Raw genomic sequence first — 18,607 nt, forward strand, 5'->3', positions numbered from 1 at the left:
ACTGTGACATTAAGCTGTGATCTCAGCGTTCACCTTCGTAAATCTTTGTCCACTCAACAGGTATTAAACCCCAGGCAGTGAGTCTTTACACAGGGTGCCCAACACATCTATTTCTCCCCACAGATAAGATTCTGCAGCACCGCCACCCTATCTAACTGGGCCAATTGTAGGCTTACAGAGAAAAACAGAATTGTCGAGAAAGCTCAAGTCAACCTGTAAGTTATCCAAAGGGCGGACAACTGCTGTTGGTCAGGAGAAGTCATGTAAACACTGGTGTTTTTCACAGCTTGGCTGCTTGGCTGTCAAGCAATTCAGTTCGGCATGTAAACAAGGATGTTTTCGAAAGCTCCTTCCTCTTCAAAAGCTAAACATTCCTTATTATTTTTCTGTCGTAACTTGCCGTGTGTGTGTGTATGGGGGGGTGGGGGGAATCATAGTTTTGACCACTTGAAAGTGACCTAATTCTATCCACGGGAGGATAATGTAAACTATGCATTTTGAATGGTTTTGATTATGGGGAGATCCGTCATGCTGCTGGCAGGGTTCACAGTGAACGTCCCCCTAACATCCTGCTGGAGAGATCTGTTACACCGCTGGCAGGGTTCACAGTGAACGTACCCCTAACATCCTGCTGGAGAGATCTGTTACACCGCTGGCAGGGTTCACAGAGAACGTCCCCCTAACATCCTGCTGGAGAGATCTGTTACACCGCTGGCAGGGTTCACAGTGAACTTACCCTAACATCCTGCTGGAGAGATCTGTTACACCGCTGGCAGGGTTCACAGTGAACGTACCCACTTACGTTCTGCCATACACCAAGCAAACAAACCTGGAAGTCAATACACTTCTTTAACCAATCCAACAGACACACTTCTTTAACCAATCAAACAGAGGGCCAAATCTATCTTTTGGCTGTTGTTTATCTGTAAAAAGTATCTCTAATTTATCACTGGTCTTTTAAATAGAGGTGTCCATGTTTTCTTTTTTTTAGGAGAAACCCTTTGGTCCCGAGGCAGTTTTTTCAGGCTGGGAATAATTTTTTACCCTGGGGTGGGTTGAGTAAGTAACTGAATACACCTGGCCTAAGATCCACCTGGTGTGTGGTATAAAACATATGTACATATGATTGATATTAGAGCCAAATCTTTTCAGGCTAAATTTAAGCATTGCTTTTGCAATCCAACAAACCTTAAATCTGGTTTGTATAAAGTAATGCTGCATTATTGCACTTGGTATCAAACAGCATCAAAGCTCTCTGTCAGCTGCACCGTATTTCACAGCCTCATCTCCTTCATCTCACTTCACCTCTCCCCCTCCATCACCCCCATCCCTCTTTCATCCACATAGGAACATCGATTAACCATCCGTCAGCCAGAGAGGATGCTGGGTAATGGAGCGCTTGGTAGTGTACAGCAGCCATGATGAAAGGAGGTGAAGGTGGCGAGGGTCACTCCAGTGTTTCTCTCCCTGGCTCTATTCATTCTCCCCCCCCCCCCGTGTACAGCATACCATAATGACTGCACTCCCACCAAGGTCTGAACTTGAATTAATATTCTATATTACCTTCAAAACAGAACAATTTGAGGAGGACTGGGCATATGGTCAAAGGAGAGGGAAGATGCTCTGAAGATGAGCTGGGATGATGAGAGGGATTTGGTAGGGAGGTGTTCAGTGTAGAGTTCCCTGTCAAGGGGGAATGAGGTGGCATGGTAATGAATTGCCTGGTTGAGTCCTCTGTTTTTTCCATTCATGTTTTGGGTGGTTAGGCAGAGAAGGAAAGCTAAAATAACACCCACATTATTTTTGATAGAGACTAAACTCTATTGATCAAAACTGTTCAAGTCAAGTCAAATACAATGAAGTTATGTAAATGTGTTGCCCTTGAGACGAGGCATGTGCAGGTATGTATCTCTGATGGTGTACTGACTGCATATATCGCCCACAATTCTAAATGTGGTGTATTTCACGTTTTTATGCACTCTGGTATGTTACAGGCCCAAATGCTTAGTGGAATGGTTGGATGAGACAGCCACTACATCTCTGCTACAGCTAGCCTGAGGGGCTGGCCCTTTGACACAGGCTTTGTAATCTGAGCAGAGCAGGTACTCTAACTGGCAGAGAGAGGAACAGGGGGAGGGAGAGAGAGAAAGGGAGAGAGGTAGGTAGGGGGAACTGATGTGTCAATGTCCCCTGATATGACTATCTAGGAATAGCACATTTGTGCCACTGTGAACCTCACATCATTCAGTGGAAAATGTTCCTGTTGTAGATGTATGGAAGATGACACTTCCATGTTGAATGTCATTGAGAATAGCCTATGTTCCATGTTGAATGGGAGTAGCCTATGTTCCATGTTGAATGGGAGTAGCCTATGTTCCATGTTGAATGGGAGTAGCCTATGTTCCATGTTGAATGGGAGTAGCCTATGTTCCATGTTGAATGTCATTGAGAATAGCCTATGTTCCATGTTGAATGGGAGTAGCCTATGTTCCATGTTGAATGGGAGTAGCCTATGTTCCATTTAGAATGGGAGTAGCCTATGTTCCATGTTGAATGGGAGTAGCCTATGTTCCATGTTGAATGGGAGTAGCCTATGTTCCATGTTGAATGGGAGTAGCCTATGTTCCATGTTGAATGGAAGTAGCCTATGTTCCATGTTGAATGGGAGTAGCCTATGTTCCATGTTGAATGGGAGTAGCCTATGTTCCATGTTGAATGGGAGTAGCCTATGTTCCATGTTGAATGGGAGTAGCCTATGTTCCATGTTGAATGGGAGTAGCCTATGTTCCATGTTGAATGGGAGTAGCCTATGTTCCATGTTGAATGGGAGTAGCCTATGTTCCATGTTGAATGGGAGTAGCCTATGTTCCATGTTGAATGGGAGTAGCCTATGTTCCATGTTGAATGGGAGTAGCCTATGTTCCATGTTGAATGTCATTGAGAATAGCCTATGTTCCATGTTGAATGGGAGTAGCCTATGTTCCATGTTGAATGGGAGTAGCCTATGTTCCATTTAGAATGGGAGTAGCCTATGTTCCATGTTGAATGGGAGTAGCCTATGTTCCATGTTGAATGGGAGTAGCCTATGTTCCATGTTGAATGGGAGTAGCCTATGTTCCATGTTGAATGGGAGTAGCCTATGTTCCATGTTGAATGTCATTGAGAATAGCCTATGTTCCATGTTGAATGGGAGTAGCCTATGTTCCATGTTGAATGGGAGTAGCCTATGTTCCATGTTGAATGGGAGTAGCCTATGTTCCATGTTGAATGGGAGTAGCCTATGTTTCCACAGCATGTTCACCCCGCTGCCATCTAGAAGGTGGAGACAGTACAGGTGAATCAAAGCTGGAATCTAGAGACTGGTAAACAGCTTCTATCTCCAGGACATCCGACTGTTAAACAGTCACCAATGGCCGGCTACCACCCGGTACTCTACCCTCAACCTTAGAGACTGCTGCCCTATGTACATAGTCATTGAATTCTGGTCACTTTAATAATGGTTACATACTGTTTTACCCACTTTGTACACTGAGTGTACAAAACATTAGGAACACCTGCTCTTTCCATGACGTAGACAGACCAGGTGAATCCAGGTGAAAGATATGATCCCTTATTGATGTCCCTTGTTAAATCCACGTCAATCAGTGTAGATGAAGGGGAGGAGACAGGTAAAAATATTTTTAAGCCTTGAGACAATTGAGACATGGATTGTGTATGTGTGCTATTCAGAGGTGAAAGGGCAAGACAAAATAACGAAGTGCCTTTGAATGGAGTATGGTAGTAGGTGCCAGATGTAACCAGTGTGAAATGGCTAGCTAGTTAGTGGTGCGTGCTTGTAGCGTTTCAATCGGTGACGTCACTCGCTCTGAGACCTTCAAGTAGTTCTTTCCCTTGCTCTAAGGTTTTTGTGGAGCGATAGGTAATGATGCTTCGAGGGTGACTGTTGTCGACGTGTGATGAGGGTCCCTGGTTCAAGCCCAATTTGGGGCGAGGAAGCAGTACTACATTTACATTTAAGTCATTTAGCAGACGCTCTTATCCAGAGCGACTTACAAATTGGAGTACTGTTACACAGGAGCAACGGTTTGAGTGTGTCAAGAACTGAAACGCTGCTGGGGTTTTCACACTCAAGTTTCCCATCTGTATCAAGAATGGTCCACCATCCAAAGGACATTCAGCCAACGGCAAGCCAGTGGTCAAAAATGGGCCATTGATGAAAGAGGACAAAGGAGGCTGACGTGAATTGTGCAGAGCAACTGATAGGTTATAGTTAGTCAACTGACAGGTTATAGTTAGTCAACTGACAGGTTGTAGTTAGTCAACTGACAGGTTGTAGTTAGTCAACTGACAGGTTATAGTTAGTCAACTGACAGGTTGTAGTTAGTCAACTGACAGTCCAGTACAACATAGGTGCCCAAAGACCCATAAGAAGAGTGCACAACTCATCGTACCTTGACACTAATGGGGTATGTCAGCCAACGACCTTACAGAGTTCCACTTCTTTCACCATAAAACAAGAAACTGTGGTTGTTGTAGGCTAATGAATGAGAACATTGGACACTGGAAAAACATTGCCTGGTCTGATGAATCCTGGTTCCTGCTGTTTCACGCTGATGGGAGGACTATGGTATGGAGAAAACCACATGAGTAGATGCATCCATAATGCCGCTTGTCAACATTGCAGGCTGGAGGTGGTGTGATGGTGTGGGGTGTGTGTTTTTGCACACATTGGGCCCCTTGATAAAAGTGGAGCAACGCTTGAATGCCACAGGATAGCTGAACATCATTGCCAACCTGGTGCATCCCTTCATGGCAGCAGTGTATCCAACAGTGAATTGATTTTTTCAGCAGGATAATGCCCCATGCCACGGGGATAGAATTGTCCAGGAATGGTTCCACGAACATGACTGTGAATTCAGCTTACTGCAGTGGCCTGCCCAGTCACCAGATCTCAATCTAATTGAGCGTCTGTGGGAGGAGATGGAACAAGCTATTTGGAGTAGAGATCCACTACCAGCCAACTTGACACAACTGTGGGAAGCATTGGAGTCAACATGGGCCAGCATCCCTGTGGAACGCTTCTAGATTCTTAGTGTCCTACTGATTTTAACACTCAGTGTATGTAAATAGTGTATTCTAGTCAAGGCTCATCCTATATAACTACTGCTGTACACACTTGTTCTATCATATACTGTCCATAATATCTATACACACCATTCACCTTCCTAATATTGAGTTGTGCCCCCCCCCCCCCTTTTTGCCCTCAGAACAGCCTCAATTCGTCAGGGCATGGACTCCACAAGGTGTCGTTCCACAGGGATGCTGGCCCATGTTGACTCCAATGCATCCCACAGTTATGTTAAGTTGGCTGGATGTCCTTTGGGTGGAGGACCATTCTTAATACACACAGGAAACTGTTGAGCGTGAAAAACCCAGCAGCGTTGCAGTTCTTGACACAAACTGCACCTGGCACCTGGCACCTGCTACCATACCCCGTTCAAAGGCACTTACATTTTTTGTCTTGCCCATTCACCCTCTGAATGGCACACACACAACCCATGTCTCAATTGTTCCAAGGCTTAAAAATGCTTCTTTAACCTGTATCCTCCCCTTCATCTACACTGATTATATATATATATTGCAGACTGACATTGCTCGTTCTGACATGTCTTAATTTCTTGTTATTTTTTTACTTTTGGGCTGTGTGTGCATTGTTATTGTATTGCTAGATATTACTGCACTGTTGGAGCTAGAAACATAAGCATTTTGCTGCACCTGCGATAACTGTAATGCAAAACGAATACAATTTGATTTGATTTTCATTGAATAGCCTGTGTTCCATGATTCATTTCATTGAGAGTAGCCTGTGTTCCATGTTGAATTTCATTGAGAACAGGCTGTGTTCCATGTTGAATTGTGTTGAGAGCAGCCTGTGTTCCATGTTGAATGTCATTGAGAGCAGGCTGTGTTCCATGTTGAATTTCATTGAGAGCAGGCTGTGTTCCATGATTAATTTCATTGAGAGCAGGCTGTGTTCCATGATTAATTGTGTTGAGAGCAGCCTGTGTTCCATGTTCAATTTCATTGAGAGTAGCTTATGTTTGTGAAATGAACTACATTCCAATCTGTCAAATCGCTTAACAGATTCTTCACCTTTGAGACTGCCTACAGACTACTGAAGACAAACCTACAGGGGTTTGGTTCAGTATTGAAAAGAGTCTTTACAACTCCCCCAGAGACAGAACAGCGTTCATGTTTTCACGCAGAGGAATTCCTGCAAAAGCAAACAACAGTGCTGTCAACATATGACATTAGACATTCCGGACGGGTAGCTGAAATAATTAGCCGCTGAGTGATGATGATGATGATGATAACAGAGTCGCAGAGGGGGGTAGATGTTACATTGTGTTCGTAGCGCCATTAAGACTGCGTTGTCGTTCAGCGGAGTGTTTTGCAGTCTACTCCTCTCTCAGACATCCATCTCATTGAAGCAGCCACCTGTTAGCTGTCATGCTGACGGAGAAGACTGATGCAGCCCAGCAGCGGGAGAGTCCCACCTGGGTCGATCTTCAGACCTCTTTGTTTCTGCCAGCTTCTATAACAGAGCAGCCAGAAAAAGAGACACATTTATGGAGTATCTCCCGGCCGTGTTGCATTCAGTGTGCTCATTAATCATTCTCTGTCTATCACACAGAAGAATCTTCAGCCAGAGCCAGTCATCGACTAGCTGGAGCGATCTGCTTCATCTCACTGCACCACAGGTTGCTCTCATTAAGATGGTGAGGAAGTGTGAGGATAGACAGAGTAGGGAGAGTCTCTATAGATGGACCCTGCCAGGAATGTTGGGATATGTAAGTTGTTGATCTGAGTGATGGATGCAGTCGTAATGTGACACTAATCAGGGCACGTTTATAACCCAATGGGTTTTTTTGCTCTCCGAGTCAAATCGCTCCCATTCTCCCACCGGATTAACCAAAACCAGAAAACTGTTACTCACAGACAGGCCTCATTCAAATTCCCTCCTCGAATTCCCCACGAGAGGGAGAGGCAGACCTTAATGCATTTTACTGTAAAGCCTTTTTATCAGTTTAGAGCAGCCGCTGCAAAGCTCTCCCCAACTTTATGATATAGATGTGTCAATCTAATCATTGATTTGTGGCTAGGTAATCCATCCCGCGCAGAGATTAGTGGGTCTGCGCAGCACATGCTCTGGGCTGATGCCCATGAACAAGATGGCTGTGTTAATCTGTATAGGATGGAAGTCTCGTAAATGGAATCAAGCACAGGAAGTCTTAAGTCCTCTGTAAAATGTCTTTACATTGTTTTAATAGCAGGCTAAACAGCAATTCTGAAAGAAGGACCTTACTTTAAACCCCGCTTTGTATCACTGCATGACCTCTGACTACATAACCTCTGACTACATGACCACTGACTACATGACCACTGACAACATGACTTCTGATGACATGACCTCTGACTACATGACCTCTGACGACATGACCTCCGCCTACCTTCTTCTTTTACCCATTGTCCTAGAGTGGAACCTTGGTGTCAGAGTGAAAGACTCAAGACTGGAAAGGGGGGGTGGGCGAAGTACTTGTGACTATTTAAGCTGGGCTTGCAAGGTAACTCAACCCAGCTACAGTGGAGCCATCACTAAGGACTGGGTGAACCGAGGTGTGCAAAGGATCATGGGTTATCAACTATGGAGGCCTGGGAAAAAAAGAGTCCAGATGGCAAACACATCATAGATGCTTGAATGACTTTCTACTGGTAACCGAATTCGGATCAACTCTCCATCACTCCCAGTCGGGTTCTGAGCCAATCAAGAAATCACTGCCATAGCCTAGTTGTTAGGGGCATAAAGCTGGCCAATGGGAGAACAGCTGACTGCTTGTCTGACCACTTTAAAACACCAACAAACATTAGCAGTCATTAGTCAGCAAACCATAGCTTCCCCATGTCATCCTGGAGATCTGGAGTCAAGCCATGGCTTCCCCATGTCATCCTGGAGACCCGGAGTCAAACCATGGCTTCCCAATGACATCCTGGAGATCCGGAGTTAAACCATGGCTTCCCCATGTCATCCTGGAGATCCGGAGTCAAACCATGGCTTCCCCATGTCATCCTGGAGATCCGGAGTCAAACCATGGCTTCCCCATGTCATCCTGGAGATCCGGAGTCAAACCATGGCTTCCCCATGTCATCCTGGAGATCCGGAGTCAAACCATGGCTTCCCCATGTCATCCTGAAGATCCGGAGTCAAACCATGGCTTCCCCATGTCATCCTGGAGATCCGGAGTCAAACCATGGCTTCCCCATGTCGTCCTGGAGATCCGGAGTCAAACCATGGCTTCCCCATGTCATCCTGAAGATCCGGAGTCAAACTATGGCTTCCCCATGTCATCCTGGAGATCCGGAGTCAAACCATGGCTTCCCCATGTCATCCTGGAGATCCGGAGTCAAACCATGACTTCCCCATGTCATCCTGGAGACCCGGAGTCAAACTATGGCTTCCCCATGTCATCCTGGAGACCCGGAGTCAAACTATGGCTTCCCCATGTCATCCTGAAGATCCGGAGTCAAACCATGGCTTCCCCATGTCATCCTGGAGATCCGGAGTCAAACCATGGCTTCCCCATGTCATCCTGGAGATCAGGAGTCAAACCATGGCTTCCCCATGTCATCCTGGAGATCCGGAGTCAAGTCTATCGGGTTATATCAGTGCCTTCCAAATGTCCCTTTTTTACAGCTCCTGCGTTTCATTATGGGCCCCATAGCTTGCATACAACAGGCCCTCACTGTGGAATGCACTCCCTCCACCCCTTCCACCCTACACACCCCCAACCACAGCCTTTGTGAAAAGTGACATGTTGTGTAATGGAGACAGTTGTATCGGGTGACAATGTTATTTGGCATCGTGGACGTGTTCGTACGAGTGTGTGTTGTTATTGGAAGGAGAGAGAGCTGAGTAGGGTCATGGCCATTGCGTAGCACCTAATCAGTCAGCCCCCAGTCCATAGGAGGGTTTGTTTAAATGTGGCTCTGCGCTGTCTTGAGTTACACACCCAGATGGTTGACGGGACGTCGAGAGACAGGCCCCATTCCGTTGCTCGGAGCGGTCCTCGATTTCACAAAGGCAAAGTCACTTCACATGACAGCCAATAAGGTTCCCTTTGAAAACAGGGAGGAGGAGAAAAACCTCGGCTGGTTCTCATATGAAGGTAATGCATTGTTTGAGTTCTCTGCACAAGGTCAGAGAGATGTGGTCTAGCTTGATTCCCTCAGCCTAGTGCTGTTCTACCTCACTCCATATGGCCACCGGGGCCAGACAACTGTATGGTTTGCCTTGAAGGCAATTGGACATTGAGGCTAAACCGACTCGTAAAAAAAACTGCTGGCACAATATGCTGGTACTGTTCGGCTGCTTAGCATTCAGGGAATGTTACCCATATGCTTTTTGTTTGGGATCACACTGTTTATGTGTTGTTCTGTTTGTGTTGTTTTGTTTATGTGTTGTTCTGTTTGTGTTGTTTTGTTTGTGTTGTTTTGTTTATGTGTTGTTCTGTTTGTGTTGTTTTGTTTATGTGTTGCTCTGTTTGTGTTGTTTTGTTTGTGATGTTTTGTTTGTGTTGTTCTGTTTGTGTTGTTTTATTTATGTGTTGTTCTGTTTGTGTTGTTCTGTTTGTGTTGTTTGTTTATGTGTTGTTCTGTTTGTGTTGTTTTGTTTGTGTTGTTTTGTTTATGTGCTGTTCTGTTTATGTGTTGTTCTGTTTGTGTTGTTTTGTTTATGTGTTGTTCTGTTTGTGTTGTTCTGTTTATGTGTTGTTCTGTTTATGCCTATGATTGTTTATGACTCCTCCAGACCTCAGCTGTTGAGCTTAGCCAGTTGTACTGCGCTTGCTCCAATAGTAACTATTCCCCTGTAACTGTGTGTCAGTCAATGTCACGTTATGAACGGTTTTGAATGAATGCTTACTTGCGAAAGTCAACAATGTAAAATTACTTTTAGTTCCAGTGAATCAACATCTATTTCTATGGCAACCGCTTACTCCCTAAAGCACCTTGAAGAGTACAATGACTCGGCTCTGAGCTCGCATGTTGGAGGGTGACTTTTACGTTTCTCTTTTCTTTCACTCTCATAGATAGGCCTACTACCACATTAAGTAGCATACATGGACTATAAACTGCTGAACAGAATAATTGTCTTCAAAACAGGTCACCTTGAAAAGTTATTGCATTAGATACAGTAATAGTCTTGGCTTTGCTCAAAGTGTTTTTGAAACTAAGATTCCCTTTCCCTAGAGAAAATAATATCAGATGAAGTATCATGATGGACAGCACTGTTTCACCTGGACTCCATCACCTCCTTGATTACCTGCCCTATATATCTCACTCCCTTTGGTTCCTTCCCCAGGCGTCATTGTTTCTATTTCAGTTTCATGTCTGTGTGCTGTTTGTGTTGTTTTGTATTATGTTTTTATTTATTTATTAAATGATTCACTTGCTTCCTGACTCCCACGTTACAGCTTCATTAGATTGTAAAATTGAAAATTGGTCAGAAACAAGAAAGAGCATCATTTCACTCTTACTTTTGACTGTTGACTCTCCCACATAATATTCGCTGGACCTCCCATGGTCAAGGTAAAGTCTCACAATGTATACTTCATATGATTGTTCACAGTATTGAATCAGTACTTAAGTCACTCCTTGTACACATCAAAGACACATGGCGACCGGCCGCTAGTGTACAATCTTCATTCACACGCTGACAGAGTATTACACTGGTTTCGCACAGCCCAATCCATCATGGCTTTCTCTCGTGGGCTGTAGTGCGTCTTCCTATCTGGGGGAGCACACAGTTCTGCACTGTCCACAAGATGAACAGCAGGCTACACAGCCAGCTCAGTCTAAGCTACCTAGAGGGGTATACTACAAAGCAAGATCCGGGACTTAGCCAGTTAACTTATCTAAATATTCTGAAATAACGTTTTAAATTTTTTAGAAAGATAAGCTTGAAACGGGCATGGTCTGATTGACCCAACAACCAAAAGTACAGTACATATCTTAGTTTAGCATTCCTAATGAACGAGAAAATCTCTAGTTATTTCAGTTTGTTTATCAAAGTTTGCGGGCTAACTCATTGAGCCTGCTTTGTAGTATACCTCTCAGCTCTGTCTCACTCATAGAAATATAATGTACAGACTGGACATTCTCTTTGAAGTCCACGTTCTGTGATGGGTGGACCGGTGGGCATATTGAGTGAGTCATTCTATTTCTATGGTCCCACTCCTTCACAGATGCATCATTCTCTGAAGTGCACTGGCATCTCTGCAGTGATGAAAGGTTGCCAGCTTGAGAAACCCACCAATCATCCAGGCATGTTCTGGCAACGTGACTGTGGTTTGTGGTTTGGAGACTGTTCAATAGAAATCTGAAGAATCGACACGTGGCTTGACATTTTCTCTCTGCATTCCCTTTACAGTAGAGGCAGATTATAGTAGCGTATAATTGTCCTTTTGAGAGTTTATGACATTAAGGTTCTATCTGCTTTTGAGTCTAAATGTAGTTATTGACATTTAGCCTTGTTATGTTCAATGTTCTCTCCCTATATAGTACTCTAAATTACCTAGTTCATGTTGTTAAGTTCAAAAGAATACAATATAAAAATAGCTGACACCATTCAAACCAATGACAGTTCGACACATTAAAGCCAATTATCTCAGAATCATCTTTTTGCAGATTGAACCTTATATTCCTAAACTCTCACTTTGTCAATTCTATGTTTTCTATGCTCTTCTAGGTAATCAAACTTCATTAAACCATACAATGGTGCTAAAGCCCTTAACAGTAAGTAGCCTGTATATCAGCACTATGTTGTTAGCCATGCTGGCTTGGTTGGTTGGAGCCATTTCCTGTTGTTTTGGCAGACCAATGACAATAGAGCCGGGCCAATTCTGAGCACGAAAATCTTTTATCCGAAAGAGCTCCTTCTCAATTATCTGAATAATTGGATCAATTAGATAATCACGATCATTTAAGTTGATTACGATAATTAGTCACAATCATTTCAGTTACACCAACAGCTTTGGATTATTGTATCTAAGTTCCCTTAGTTCTGAATAAGTTTATTAAGAAATATCAGTGCATTTATAGTTTTTCAGATGGAGCATTATTCTAGTATGTTCTGTATCTGAATGTAGCTTCTTCCTTGTTGTTAGCGTTGGTAGGGTACAGGTGGATGTGTACGTGCATGTCTGTGTATCCTAGAGGTGTCTGTGCTAATACAGGCATGTATATTTATGTCTGTTTGTGTGCGTGTGTGTGTCCATGTAAGTATGCATGTCTGTCTCTCTGCTATTATGTCGGTGTGTGTGTGCACATACATATGCAAGTATGCGTGTTTGTACTGTATGTTAATGTTCATTCACGTCTGTGTGTGTGTGTGTGTGTGTGTGTGTGTGTGTGTGTGTGTGTGTGTGTGTGTGTGTGTGTGTGTGTGTGTGTGTGTGTGTGTGTGTGTGTGTGTGTGTGTGTGTGTGTGTGTGTGTGTGTGCAGGTGTGTGTGTGTGCAGGTGTGTGTGCAGGTGTGTGTGTGTGTGTTGCTGTGGGCCTCAGAGCTACGAGGTGATGAATAACACATTATGGTGATGTATCCAAGGCTGTTCCCTGCAATCACTCAGGATAACTGGGCCTGTGAATCCAAGCAGGCCTTCTCTGTAATGGCTTTTCTCTACTCTCATACAGAAGGAACACAAGGGCCTCCTGGACCCAATAAATCTTACCAAAGAAGATACAAGTACCAGATGAACTGATTTCAGAGGATTTCATTACGCAGTCCTTTCATGCACTCAAATGACCTAGTGGCCTCATGGGTGGAATGTTATTAATATTTTTCTGTATTATTTCAAAAAAGCTGCCGAAAATCGGTTTTGTTATATTTCAGTCTTCTGTAATGTATAGAAAGTGTGATATTGGAACGCAAACTCAAAATGTAATACATTTCAACTCTATATCTGACATTATTTTTTATGAAGGCCAAGACCATGTGTGTGAGGTGTATACATTTGTTTGAAAGTAGATTTGTTTAAGAATACCAAGAAGCACTCTGTGTGACCCTGATTTAGCCCACCGCAGTAAAAGGTTTAAAAGATTGGATAATACAAATACGTGGGTGGTTAAAACATTTTCTCAGTTCTGCTGTTCCGACCTTCATCGTCAACGTAATCTCAACATGATGTTCATCTGCTCTTTTCCTTGGGTTATTAACCATTGTGCTGGTGTCCTTGGTACAAATGTGCTTGTAAGTACTGTATTATAAAATGGAATACAGATGTAGGATCTTAATTTGATCGCACTGTTGCAGGATATTTTAAACGTGTAGTGTATTTGAGGTTTAAAAGGCTTCTGAGGGGGCCTCCCGAGTGGCGCGGTGGTCTAAGGCACTGCATCGCAGTGATAGAGGCATCACTGCAGACCCGGGTTCGATCCCAGGCTGTATCACAACCGGCCGTAATCGGGAGTCCCATAGGGTGGCGCACAATTGACCCAGCGTCGTCTGGGTTAGGGGAGAGTTTGGCCAGGGGCTTTACTTGGCTCATCGCCCTCTAGCGACTCCGTGTGGCGAGCTGGGCGCCTGCAGGCTCACCTCGGTCATCAGGTGAACGGTGTTTCCTCCGGCTGGCTTCCGGTTAAGTGACCGGGTGTTAAGAAGCACGGTTTGCCGGATCATGTTTCGGAGAACACTCGACCTTCGCCTCCCGAGCCCGTTGGGGAGTTCCAACAATGAGACAAGATCGAAATTGGGGAGATATTTTTGTTGTTGAAAAAAAAGGCTTCTGAAGTTCCACTTTGAAATTTCAGACTTGATTTTCTCTTACAATTTTTTTTATCAAACAAAAAAAATGTCCATTAATTATAATCCACATGACAATTCACATTTCCTGTTGCTGCAGGATTTTTTCCCTGATGGAATTATACATATAAACATTATAGCCACTGACATACATTTCTTCCCTGCTGCCCAAAAAATAACAGATATAAATATCCTTTCCTTTGTTACTAGAGACCCTATGAGTGCACCAAATGACTGTCGTGTTAATTAGCGTATGATTGAGTTGTTGAGCATAAATCCTCCTTAAATAGCGTAATTTGCCATCCTATTGGATAAGTGACTGAGGTCGGCATGGGCAACATATTTTTGATTAGCAAATGGTTGAGGGTTTTGATTGATGGCAGCTGAAATGTCAATCTTAAGTGCTGGGTGGTAGAACCAGGCTGCTTCGTGTCCCCCCCCCCCCCCCCCCCCTCCATGATGTGTATGGGCTTACACAGGGAATTATAAAACAATGACTGTAATGTGTTGATGACGGCAGTCACCTGTGGGTGAAATGGCATGTGAGTGATGTATGGATATTTGATGTATGGATTTCTGGGTATAGATATATATGGATATGCTATACGATGACAGGAACTAAAGGCTCTATTTTCCCATATATCTTGTAGTGTAGTGCATTGAATAATGAAAAGAACATTCAGTACGATGACTGCCTTTTAGTAACTACATGTAATTACATTATGATAAGTCAGTAAGTACATGGGGTTATATACTATACTACATAAGTATACTAACCTCTTTCTCAATATTAGCCTATTGCATTTTCTTGAGAAACACAATGGCCTCTTCGTACATAGATACAGGGTAACTTTAATTCTTCCAAGGACTAATGTCTGTCATTTTCAGTGTTTTCGGGGACCATTTTCAGTCTAAGTGTGTACTGTGTATGAACTTTTGTCCTGTGTCTTTTTTGCCTTCCGTGTGGAGACCATGTTCCACATGAGGGCTTTATTCCAATGTTTCAGGCTGTGTTGTGTGTATTCATGCGGCCTCTACTGATGGTCCCTCTAACAACGGTGTCGACTGAAAGGATAGACACACACCGCTACGTCTCCGAGGGCTCCACCCCCCCTTCTCTGGCACAGTTGTCGGTAGCGTAGCTGTATGCCTTGGCATGCCGCTCGGCATCTCCCTGGCACGTCTCTGGGCGCACAGCGAGATGCAGCCAGTGGGGGCTCTTCCGATTATTGAAGTCACCCCCCTCTGAAAAAGGCTGTTCCACCTGTTCTGTAGGGCCGGGGGGGGCTTCACCAGTGGGTCCCCATATGTCACCCAGATTCTGACCATCCACAATTGGTTCTAATCTGACATGTTATTCTGCTTCAATAACACTTTACTTAGCTTGGCTTAGTAATAGACTACATATCGCCATATTATTCAATAGAGAAATAGGGAGACTGAGCATGTGTTTGAATGGATTATACATGGCAGTGAATGATGCAACATTGTATTCATCGTTGCAGTGACATACTGCATATGTCTGGATCCCAATAACAGATATATTGTATGGTTCTTGTAATATAATAATAATAATTATTATTATTATTTGGTGGATGCTTATATTTGTCCTAATTTATACATGTACAAGTGTGTATTAATACGCATGTGTGAATTGGAAATGTGTTTTGTGCATATCAAAATTACCCCTGAGACTAATTGTCTTGTCATGTTGTCATGTCATGTGTACTCAAGCTTTCAAAGTACTGAACTCTATTGGTACTCGGTGTGATATCACAATATTGATACATTCAACCCCATCATACATTTTGGAACAGGCAAAAAACTTAAATATTCTCTTTCTGGTTCCCATTAAAGTCTAAACTGAATTTCAATGGTCTCTTTTATAGTGACTCATCCTTGGAACTCTCTGTGGGACTTTAATAATTGAAAACATGACGGGTATGAATTAACCATAATAAATGTGAAATATGCATATTGTTTTCATAACGCAGCTTCTCTTTTCTAGTTGTGATGTGATATTCCAGTCCTAGGGAGTTGTTTAGTCACGATCAGAGCCACACTAATGTTTAACAGAGGGAATGGTATTACTTTAAAGACTGCAATTCATAAGGAAACTGTCTCGGCATCATCTGACTTGCATTCATTGCCGGAATGTAAAGTAAATCTTCTTAATTTATGAATGCCTTAATTGGCAGGGGATCAAAAAAGGATAAAGAACTCATAGAGCCGCAGAAAAGATGAAACCAAACCCAAACAGACGATTGAGAGCGTTGAACTATAAAATATGGAGTTGGATTGTAAGGATGGAGACAAGTGAGGGCACGAGCGTTTAAAGCTGTCTGCTCTGATTTCCTTTCTGATGCAAACAGTGACAGTATTGGCTTCCCAATCTTACCAACAACGTTTCACTTTACTGAATGAGCTAACAATTGAGGTGAACTATACTGTCCTTACCAAGAGTGAACTATACTGTCCTTACCAAGAGTGAACTATACTGTCCTTACCAAGAGTGAACTATACTGTCCTTACCAAGAGTGAACTATACTGTCCTTACCAAGAGTGAACTATACTGTCCTTACCAAGAGTGAACAATACTGTCCTTACCAAGAGTGAACTATACTGTTCTTACCAAGGGTTAACTATACTGTCCTTACCAAGGGTTAACTATACTGTCCTGACCAAAAGTGAACTATACTGTCCTTACCAAGAGTGAACTATACTGTTCTTACCAAGGGTTAACTATACTGTCCTTACCAAGGGTTAACTATACTGTCCTGACCAAAAGTGAACTATACTGTCCTTACCAAAAGTGAACTATACTGTTCTTACCAAGGGATAACTATACTGTCCTTACCAAGGGTTAACTATACTGTCCTGACCAAAAGTGAACTATACTGTCCTTACCAAAAGTGAACTATACTGTCCTTACCAAGAGTGAACTATACTGTCCTTACCAAGAGTAAACTATACTGTCCTTACCAAGAGTGAACTATACTGTCCTTACCAAGGGTGGACTATACTGTCCTTACCAAGGGTTAACTATACTGTCCTTACCAAGGGTTAACTATACTGTCCTGACCAAAAGTGAACTATACTGTCCTTACCAAAAGTGAACTATACTGTCCTGACCAAGAGTGAACTATACTGTCCTTACCAAGAGTGAACTATACTGTCCTTACCAAGAGTGAACTATACTGTCCTTACCAAGAGTGAACTATACTGTCCTTACCAAGGGTGAACTATACTGTCCTTACCAAGGGGGAACTATACTGTCCTTACCAAGAGTGAACTATACTGTCCTTACCAAGAGTGATCTATACTGTCCTTACCAAGAGTGAACTATACTGTCCTTACCAAGAGTGAACTATACTGTCCTTACCAAGAGTGAACTATACTGTCCTTACCAAGAGTGAACTATACTGTCCTTACCAAGAGTGAACTATACTGTCCTTACCAAGAGTGAACTATACTGTCCTTACCAAGAGTGAACTATACTGTCCTTACCAAGGGTGGACTATACTGTCCTTACCAAGGGTTAACTATACTGTCCTTACCAAGAGTGAACAATACTGTCCTTACCAAGAGTGAACTATACTGTTCTTACCAAGGGTTAACTATACTGTCCTTACCAAGGGTTAACTATACTGTCCTGACCAAAAGTGAACTATACTGTCCTTACCAAGAGTGAACTATACTGTTCTTACCAAGGGTTAACTATACTGTCCTTACCAAGGGTTAACTATACTGTCCTGACCAAAAGTGAACTATACTGTCCTTACCAAAAGTGAACTATACTGTTCTTACCAAGGGTTAACTATACTGTCCTTACCAAGAGTGAACTATACTGTCCTTACCAAGAGTGAACTATACTGTCCTTACCAAGGGTGGACTATACTGTCCTTACCAAGGGTTAACTATACTGTCCTTACCAAGGGTTAACTATACTGTCCTGACCAAAAGTGAACTATACTGTCCTTACCAAAAGTGAACTATACTGTCCTGACCAAGAGTGAACTATACTGTCCTTACCAAGAGTGAACTATACTGTCCTTACCAAGAGTGAACTATACTGTCCTTACCAAGAGTGAACTATACTGTCCTTACCAAGGGTGAACTATACTGTCCTTACCAAGGGGGAACTATACTGTCCTTACCAAGAGTGAACTATACTGTCCTTACCAAGAGTGATCTATACTGTCCTTACCAAGAGTGAACTATACTGTCCTTACCAAGAGTGAACTATACTGTCCTTACCAAGAGTGAACTATACTGTCCTTACCAAGGGGGAACTATACTGTCCTGACCAAAAGTGAACTATACTGTCCTTACCAAAAGTGAACTATACTGTCCTTACCAAGAGTGAACTATACTGTCCTTACCAAGAGTGAACTATACTGTCCTTACCAAGAGTGAACTATACTGTCCTTACCAAGGGTGGACTATACTGTCCTTACCAAGAGTGAACTATACTGTCCTTACCAAGGGTGAACTATACTGTCCTTACCAAGGGGGAACTATACTGTCCTTACCAAGAGTGAACTATACTGTCCTTACCAAGAGTGATCTATACTGTCCTTACCAAGAGTGAACTATACTGTCCTTACCAAGAGTGAACTATACTGTCCTTACCAAGGGGGAACTATACTGTCCTGACCAAAAGTGAACTATACTGTCCTTACCAAGGGTGGACAATACTGTCATTACCAAGAGTGAACTATACTGTTCTTTCCAAGGGTTAACTATACTGTC

At 43.1% G+C, this 18,607-nt stretch overlaps 1 pseudogene; it reads right to left on the reverse strand.

The window, feature by feature from the left end:
• LOC139575167 (uncharacterized) overlaps window positions 1–13,732 on the reverse strand; it is a 38,952-nt pseudogene extending 25,220 nt beyond the window's left edge.
• Between the last annotated feature and the right edge of the window lie 4,875 nt (window positions 13,733–18,607).

This window comes from Salvelinus alpinus, chromosome 5 (assembly GCF_045679555.1).
Source record: "Salvelinus alpinus chromosome 5, SLU_Salpinus.1, whole genome shotgun sequence".
Classification (NCBI taxonomy): Eukaryota; Metazoa; Chordata; class Actinopteri; order Salmoniformes; family Salmonidae; genus Salvelinus; species Salvelinus alpinus.